We start from the raw sequence: 9,502 nt of genomic DNA, 5'->3' as shown, positions 1-9,502 counted from the left end.
ACTACCATTAGCTACCTGAACTGTAATTAGTGAAAATTGTTAGTGCTTTCCCCTGTGTTATGAACCTTATTCAACCTGATAGTGTAATTCATCTGAATTGCTAAATAATTTCAACTCAGCTAACCCAATTTGAATATGAAATACTGTTATGATTTTGTGAAATAATATACTCAACATTTATTCTACTGGATGACACATTTTGGGTCAGGCGTTTCATGGGGGCTGTAGGTACAAAGACAGGTAAGAAGCAATCTCTGTCCAAGATGAACAAGAAGGCCCGGAAAGCAGATAATGTAAATACAACATGAAGGAGGTCACCTAAATTGCTGTAAAAGCAATTAAAATAGTATGAAAGAACAGACACGGTTTGATCTGCAATACTGGTAAAGACTTCACAGAAGAATTAGTCCGTGGTTTTGATTTTGGAAGATGAGAAGGACTTTGACTAGTGGATATGGAGAAGAGAAAGAATGTATTCTAGAGAGTGAGACCATTTGAGAGAAGATGCAAGAGCAGAAACGATGTGGTTGGAAACCTACCAGCCGCTAGACTGAAGCCAAGTCTGGACGGCGGGCGTAACCAGACGTTAGGGCTTGAAAGACAGGTTAGGATCAAATTATGTGGGCATTTTAATGCCATACCAAGGAGTTGGAATTATATCATGATGTGAAGCCAGAGAAAAATTCTAAAATGTGATATGATCTTTTTTGAGATTCGATTTGAGTTCCAGTCCATTGCAGATATTATTCTTGGTACCAGGAATACAGTATTGACCTTATTTATTTTTTAAAGATATTATTTATTTATTTGACAGAGAGAGACACCGCAAGAGGGAGCACAAGCAGGGGAGTGGGAGAGGGAGAAGCAAGAGAAGCAGAAGTTGACCTTAGACACTGATGGCCAGTAAATAGGTCATGGGATCTAGTCTTTTAATTTAATTCCTGACTTAGTTTGGCTTTTATCATTTAATACTTCTGATATAGACAGGTCCCATTGCGTATTTATATCTTACTGAGTAGCACGGTAACATTGTGTATCTGCAGAGGGAAAACTCACGTTTCTTAGAGAAATTCCTTTTCTGCAGGAGGGGACAGCACAGCCCTGGTGTAAGTACCAAGACTAGTCTTTCCTGGATCGTCTACAAACTAGTGTTTTGAAAGCCTGAATTTCATCATACTTCTCAGCTTTAAAAAGAAAATCCCTATGGAAACAGTGACCCATTTAAAAATACATAATTGCTTGAGACCAGGGTCCATCTAGTGCTGTAGTAACTCATGCTCATTTCTCCATCTGACTGAATGACAAGAAATCTTTCCCCCCCAGACACCATGATAAAATTCTTTCCCTCCTCCACACTGATTTCCTGTGACACGTGCACCTGATAATATTTTTTGTTCCGATTTACCTTCACTTATATTAAATCAGCATTCAAAGTCCTTTGATTATAAATGTATAACAAGATTCATAAGGCTTTTCTCCTATTCAGCCACTGACTGATGTTAAATCAAGCATCATGACAAGAGTTTTCCTATTGTTTGCTGATACATGTTCTTTCTCCAAGATCAGAGAGTCTAGACAGCGGTACTCAAAGTCCTCACACGTTTCCATGTAAATCAACGACTAAGCCCCTTGTGGACAGGTCTACCTTCCAGCTCTGCTCTCAGTCTCTCAACCTCCCTTTGCACACTGGATGTCCAGTAGTTGGGCCACACAAATAACCCCTACCCAATCTCTCTTTTTTTTTTTAAGATTTTATTTATTTATTTGACAGACAGAGATCACAGTAGACAGAGGCAGGCAGAGAGAGAGAGGGAAGCAGGCTCCCTGCTGAGCAGAGAGCCCGATGCGGGACTTGATCCCAGAACCCTGAGACCATGACGGGAGCCGAAGACAGCGGCCCATCCCACTGAGCCACTCAGGCGCCCCCCAATCTCTTTTTGAAATGCCTTTTCTTGCCTCCCACAGGGCTCCTTATTATGGTTTCCAAATTACTTCTTTTGTAATTATCCCACATCCTGCTTTTAAAGCCAAAAGTCACTTTGCTAAGGTGACTCCAAAGCTGGTTTTGTAGCGAGTCCCTGTCATGCACAATCAGACATCAGAAAGGAGTCGGTGGCTCGGTGTGAGGACACATGAGAGAGTTTGGGTGCATTACCTGTTCCTGGAAAGTACCTCTGGGATTCTTCTGAAGAGACTAAATATTGAACTCTCTTTGGACTTTATGGTCTTCATGCGCATAATGATGGGGTTTGAAGAGATGACCTGGGCTTGCTCTACAATTGTCTAAGCTTCCTGATAGATCTGCGTGTTGGCATAGTCAGGGAACACTCATCACTCTCGTACCCGTACCTGCATAATGACTGTGTATTCGTCAGAGCTCTTCACTCTCCCTCACAGTCAAACCGAGGTGATGTGGGGTCTGCAGGCCACTTTACTGGCTGACCTATACGCCCACTGTATCTTTCAGAATGTGTGGCTCATTTTCACATTTCAAAAAACTAATATATTTTTGCAGTTGGAAATTATAGGGACATCACTGAATATAAGAATATTGGATTATTCATTAGGCAGCTATTAAAGTTCTATGGACTAACATGTAGAAAATAATATACCACCACATATTTCTTCAGACTGTCATTTTTTATGTCTTCATTGATCACATTTCCTTTGTTCTTTAGATATACTTGTTTAGTCTTAATAGTATGGAATTTATCATTCAGTGAAAAATGTTTGTCTTGCCAATATTTTTCTCAAATATTAATGATAAAGTTAATTTAGAATAATGATTGAGAAATAATGTTAAAATTTAACAATAACCTTAAACACACAAGAAAAAGCAATTCTGCAAATATTTATATATCCCAGATAAATGTATGGAATGTGGCTTCCATTTTTATTTTAGACTTTATTTATTTATTTGAGAGAGAGTGAGAGAGAGAACACAAGCGGGGGGAGGGGCAGAGGCACGAGCAAACTCGCTGCTACGCAGGGAGCTGGGCGGGTCTGGATCCCAGAGCTCTGAGAGCATGACATGAACTGAAGGTCTACAGACCCTTAACCGATGGAACCAGCCCCGCACCCCAGAATGTGGCTCCTATCTAGGGTTGGGAAGGTAGTTTGCTAAAGATTTCAACCATTTAAGTGAGCTTTACACCTAACGTGGGGCTTGAACTCACAACCCCAAGATCAAGAGTGGCATGTTCCTGCCAACTGACATACCCAGGCGCCCCTCACTGGACCGTTTTAAAGTCAGCAAGTCAAAAACATAATTATAGTTGTCAAATGGAAGCATTTCTTGTGAAATGCAGAATAAAGATTTTGTATCTGTGTGTTAACTGGGTAAAAATATTACCAATTTTGCTATCATGCAAATATATTTCAGATAGAAAAGCTTATGCCTTGTAATTCTGCAAGATAGTGTATCTGTATTGTGTATAATATTCTTAATTTTTCCATACAGAACATAAGCAGTAAATTAAGAAAAAGAACAAAACAAGTTATTTAATATGTTTTATGCTTTTCTCAGTGACAATATTAAAAGTATGTCCTATTTTCTCCATACTACCTTGAGTTGTTAAAAAAAAATAAAAGTCATAATTGCCAAAAGCTATCCAGTCTGTAAATCAAATTAATTACTTTCTCAGTCACTTCACAACTTTGTTTCACTTTTAATAAGTGAGTATTGTTTACCAGGTCAAAAATGGATTTCCAATTAATTTGGCTTCATTTTGTCAATATGACAGATTGTCATTGATGAATTTTTAAATATTGGATCAGTCTTTCATTCCGAGAATTAATCTCACTCAGTCATGCTGTATAATGCAATGGATTGGATTTGAAGTATTTTATCCAGGACTTCTCTGTATATTTTCACAAGAGAGCTGGTCTACGGTTTTCCTTTCCACTTTCTCTCTCTCTCTCTCTCTCTGTGTCTGTGGCCTTTGTTTGGTGTTGGTATTAGGGTAATGTTAGCCATCTATATAAAAAGTCGGTAAGTTTTGGCTCCTACTCTGTATTTTGGAAGAGTGAGCTTAGAATGGGCATTAATTCTTTAAGTGTTTGGTGGTATTCTCTAATAAAATTTTCTGGGCCTTATTATTTTTCTTTATTGTAAGCTTTCGTATTACCGATTCAATGTCCTTTAATAGTTTCAGACTATTCTGATTACCTCTTTCATTTTGGGTGAGTTTTAATCATCTGTGTTTTGGAGGGATTTGGTCTAAGTATTCTAATTTGTCAAATTTATTCACATAGAGTTCTTCTCAGTGTTGCCTTTATCCTTCTGATGTGTGCAGAGTCTGCAACTCCCTCCCTTCACTCTGGGTCCTGGAAAGTTTCTCTTGCTCTTTGCCTATCTTGCTAGAAGTTTATCAATTTTCTTTTTAAAGAACCAGCATTTTAGGGGCATCTGGATGGCTCAGAGGGTTGAGCCTCTGCCTTCTGCTCAGGTCATGGTCTCAGGGTCCTGGGATTGAGCCCCGCATCGGGTTCTCTGCTCAGCAGGGAGCCTGCTTCTCCCTCTCTCTGCCTACTTGTGATTTCTGTCAAATAAATAAATAAAATCTTTTAAAAAAAAAAGTATTACTTATCTTAATTATTGAGGCTTTGGTGACCTTCAAATTTTGCCCCTGTGGTAAGTTCTTCACTAGACTAACTCTAGTACGGTCCTCCTTAAATCTAACTTATTTTATTAAGAGATATGTGGGATATGATTTTGCCTTTGTAACACCTTTAAACACCTCACTAAGAATAGTAAATTAGGGGGGGCACCTGGGTGGCTCAGTGGGTTAAAGCCTCTGCCTTCAGCTCAGGTCATGATCCCGGGGTCCTGGGATCAAGCCCCACATCAGGCTCTCTTCTCGGCAGGGAGCCTGCTTCCTCCTCTCTCTCTCTCTGCCTGCCTCTCTGCCTCCTTGTGATCTCTATCAAATAAATAAACATTTAAAAAAAAAAAAAAAAAAGAATAGTAAATTAGGGAACTGCTTTTCAATCATTTCGCAACACCGACAGTATTAAGATGAGTGTCCAGAAAGCAGATTCTGAGGAGTGCATTTCTGGGCAAATCATTTATTTAAAACTTATTCCCAGGAGATGCAGCTGAAGGATGTAGGAAGAAGGACAAGGGAGGGGAAGGAGACAAGAAAGAGTGCAATTTTCGGTAAAATCACAGGAAAGGGGGGCTTCCCCCCTTGCAGGGGATCCTCAGAGCGTAAATTATGCCTCAGAGTTATGCCTTTCAAAGGAGGGAAGATGACGTCCATATATTTGAATTCATCTAAAGTCAAGGTTGGATTAAACTCCCAACCACACCGACTCTCTCTGCCCTCAAAGGCAGGGCAGTTCCACTGGCTTGAGTGGAAAGCAAAAGGGCCAACTAACCGAAGTGGCATAAAAAATGGTAAAAATGAGGGAACCTGGACAAATCTCCGGGTGTGGACTACATCTATTATGTAAGAATATATCAACTAAAAGTACAGAAGGAATTTCAGGAATCTTGAGATTTACTGTACACAAACTGAAATGACTAAATTTGAATATTTATCAGTTTCAAATATACATACATTTATACATAAACTCTCTTTATGTATCATAGACCCGTGTATGTGCACATATGCACCTCTAGCTCACTCACTGTCTCCCAAGGATTCTCCTGGCACTGGGTGTTATACCCAACCCATGAGTCATTGAACACTACAGCAAATACTAATGATGTACTACATGCTGGCTAATTGGACATAATAATAAAATAAATAAAATAAATAAAAAATAAAATAAAACTTTGATACATTTTGGAAGCATTGATAAGTTGCCAGTAGTGTGGATAAATAAAATATTAGGATAGCTGGAGGAGATATTAGAAGTCTCTACATTTTCTTGAACACACTGTTAAAAGTATAAGTCAAAATTTTCTTTGTGTTGTTTTTAAAATTTTTGCTTTTTGACATTTAAAGTAATCTTGAAAAACTATGTAAAACCTCAAGCATTTTTTTTTAAAGATTTTATTTATTTATTTGACAGAGAGATCACAAGTAGGCAGAGAGGCAAGCAGAGAGAGAGAGGCTCCCTGCCGAGCAGAGAGCCTGATGCGGAACTCGATCCCAGGACCCTGAGATCATGACCAGAGCCGAAGGCAGTGGCTTAACCCACTGAGCCACCCGGGCACCCCAAACCTCAAGCATTTTTAATTAGACATGCATATTTTATCAATACAAAATTTAAGATAAATATTCTATAACACTTCTAAATAATCCATTTAATATATATGTATGTATATATATAGCATGTTACATAATTGTTTATATAAATACATTCATAGAATGCATTATATTAAATATGTTAGCAATTATACACTAATTTTTATATATTAACATAAACTACTATTTTATCTATATTATAGATCTATATAATATAAATCTCTAATTATATATATCTATTATCTATAATTATATGTAATATATATAATTTTATATATATATATAAGATAATTTTAAAAACTTTAAGAGACATTTTACTTTGTTACCTTTCTCCTTTGAATTAGTATTTCCATTCCACTATTCCACTTGCCAAATGAAATTTATACTAATAAATACTCTATTATAATTATAAAAAGTTGTTCAAGCAGATCTTTTTTGAAAAGAACATATTAAAAAATTGAGTATCTTAAAATGTATTCCCTTAAATTTATTCATATTCCTTTTCTACCTGTTATATTTTTATAAATAAAAATTGAATTATTAAATTGAAATCTATTATATATTTATATGTAATATAATATACATTATAAATATAAATCTATTTAAAGGCTTTTAAAACAACTTTAATATATTCCTTAAATTTTCTTGTTTTTTTTTGTAAATGGTACCTACATTTTCTCTTCTGAATCCTAGAAAATTTTATCTCCATAATTGGACAAAATCTTTGCACTTTTGACTGTGTCATTTACTTAAAAATAAAACTTAAAAATTGATGACAGTATAAAATACACGTTTATTCCTCCTTTTTCTCAAACCAGCCTTCCACCATCCCAGAGATATACAATATTATAATCACTCAAAAGGAAAATTAGGGGGGTAATGAGGATTGATACCTATAACACAGGTGATGTTATGGGTTTTTTGGTTTTTTTTAACTCCTTGCTGAAATTCACTGTTGGATTATTTCCTTTGTTAACTAAAAGTCTTCTTTAACTGTTGTCTTTCATCTCTCCTTAATTTAGTGGAATTTATAACTGTCAGTATGTTCTAACACCCTCCCCCATGAATACAAATATTTCCAAGGATAATTACAATTAAGATTTTTAGCATATGAAAAAGTGAAGTTTTAGCATATGAAAAACTGAAGTTTTTAGCATATGAAATAGTGAAGTTTTCAATTCTTTATAGTCTTGAATCAAACTTATATTGAAGAATATGTGCATGATTCAACTCTGTTAGGAAAAATCCACACATTTCCAAATGTTTAATCGTTGCTCTTAGCAAACTAAATTAGTGTACTAAGATATAAAATGGATAAGACCATTACTTTTTCTTCAGAAGATTAATGCTCTTTATTTAGGTGAGTAAATGATTCACATTGTTTCAACTATAACGTTTAGCCCTTAGAATAGCTGGATATATGAGAATTACACCATTTAATCAAAACATAATTTGTTTTAATTATTTTTAGAAAAGTAATATAGTGTTAAAAATTGATGAAAGTTAAAAAAATAAGAAAACATAATAATCTTATTTTGTCATTTTGCTGCCTTAAACATCTCAGAAACAAAGCAAAAAAGTCCATTATAGTGAAAGAGTTATATTAGCAAATTATACTAAGGGGAAGGATGTTATGAGGTAAAATAACACAAACAACTTTCAAACATTGAGGCATTGTTAGAGCGCTGTTGACTTTTCTGGATATAATAAGGTGCCAGAGGAAAACACATCTTAAACTCATAGATCCTAAAATAATTTAATTTGTAATTTTGTTTCAAAGAGGAAGTATGAATGGCCTTTCCATTGGAGTAACAAAACAAACACCATTACATTTATTTCTTAATGAATTTATAAAATTACAGAAATCAATTTTTAAGAGTTCATTTAGAAACAAATGAAGTAAAATCAGGGATACTATTTGGATTTTATTTATTTATTTGACAGACAGAGATCACAAGCAGGCAGAGAGGCAGGCAGAGAGAGAGGGGGAAGCAGGCTCCCCGCTGAGCAGAGAGCCCGATGCGGGGCTTGATCCCAGGACACTAAGATCATGACCTGAGCCGAAGGCAGAGGCTTAACCCATTGAGCCACCCAGGCGCCCCAATATATTTTTATGGCATTAGATTGTAATTTCTGAAAAAAAAGTTTCTGATATATATGAAGAGACTTTTCTAGATTAATGATATCTTTTTTAAACCATTAAACCAGTCATTATCCTATAAAACTATTTTATATATGAGAAACTATAAATAAATTGTGTGTGGGGAAAGACAGTAGCAGAAAAGAAATTTACACAAATATTAAGGGAGAAATATGCTATTGGCATAGTCATTCTAATGGAATCATAAAATTAAAGGGCATATCTTATTCAAAACAAATGAATGGAATTATAGGGAAATATAAGATTGCACCGGCAATACTTTATGAAATCAAACTTGTGCCTACTCTATGCCAAACTTTTCCCAGATACATATGGAAATCCACACATAGAAATGTAAGTTTGTATGGAAGGATACTCACTGTCCTCTTGCTAGTAGGTATGAGGGACTGGCTGTAAGTGGAGATCCATGACTGCAGGACGGAAATTGTCCGTACGTTACAGCATAGTGTGCAACAGTCAGAATGAATGGATTTATGAGCAGACAGGTAATATGACTCCATGTTTTAAGTAAAACAGATAATTATACAACACAAGTGTTATAGTGACATTTATTCAGACGGAACACCGGCACACACCCATCAGCATCACCACCTCACTACTCCCAGCAGTTACACTTACATGTTTTCACAAACACGTGGGTATTTAAAGACACATAATCCGATGCATTTTGGTGGATGCACGGGGCAGTGTGGAATGGACGTGGGATGCATGCTGGCGTGGGAAAAATGTCACGTATCTGTGTCTATAGATACGCTATAAACGTCTGTAAGTGTATGGGTATATATAGATGTACATATTTACACTGTAACTTATAGAAAGGATATAAACTTATGTGTGTATTATATAGATATGTGTATATATCTATGTGTATTTGTATTGAAATACTTAAGTATAAATACATCTAATATTTAAATAAATATCTAATGCCATATCTCGTATCTAATAACATATCTAATATTTCACATATTCTAATTTATAGATAGGATATAAACATTGTGCGTGTGTGTGTGTGAAAGAAAGAGAGAGAGCAATCGAGGTCTTGTAAAAGACTCTATCCAACATCCATTTTTCTTTCTCTCTGAAAAGCAGAATGTTAAGCAATTGCTTAAAAAAACAATAACGACATTAAAACCCAGACTTCCTCATG

The sequence above is a fragment of the Enhydra lutris genome, unplaced genomic scaffold (genome assembly GCF_002288905.1).
Source record: "Enhydra lutris kenyoni isolate GAN:26980312 unplaced genomic scaffold, ASM228890v2 scaffoldscaffold1, whole genome shotgun sequence".
Taxonomy (NCBI): domain Eukaryota; kingdom Metazoa; phylum Chordata; class Mammalia; order Carnivora; family Mustelidae; genus Enhydra; species Enhydra lutris.
Note: the sequence above shows the minus strand (reverse complement) of the source record.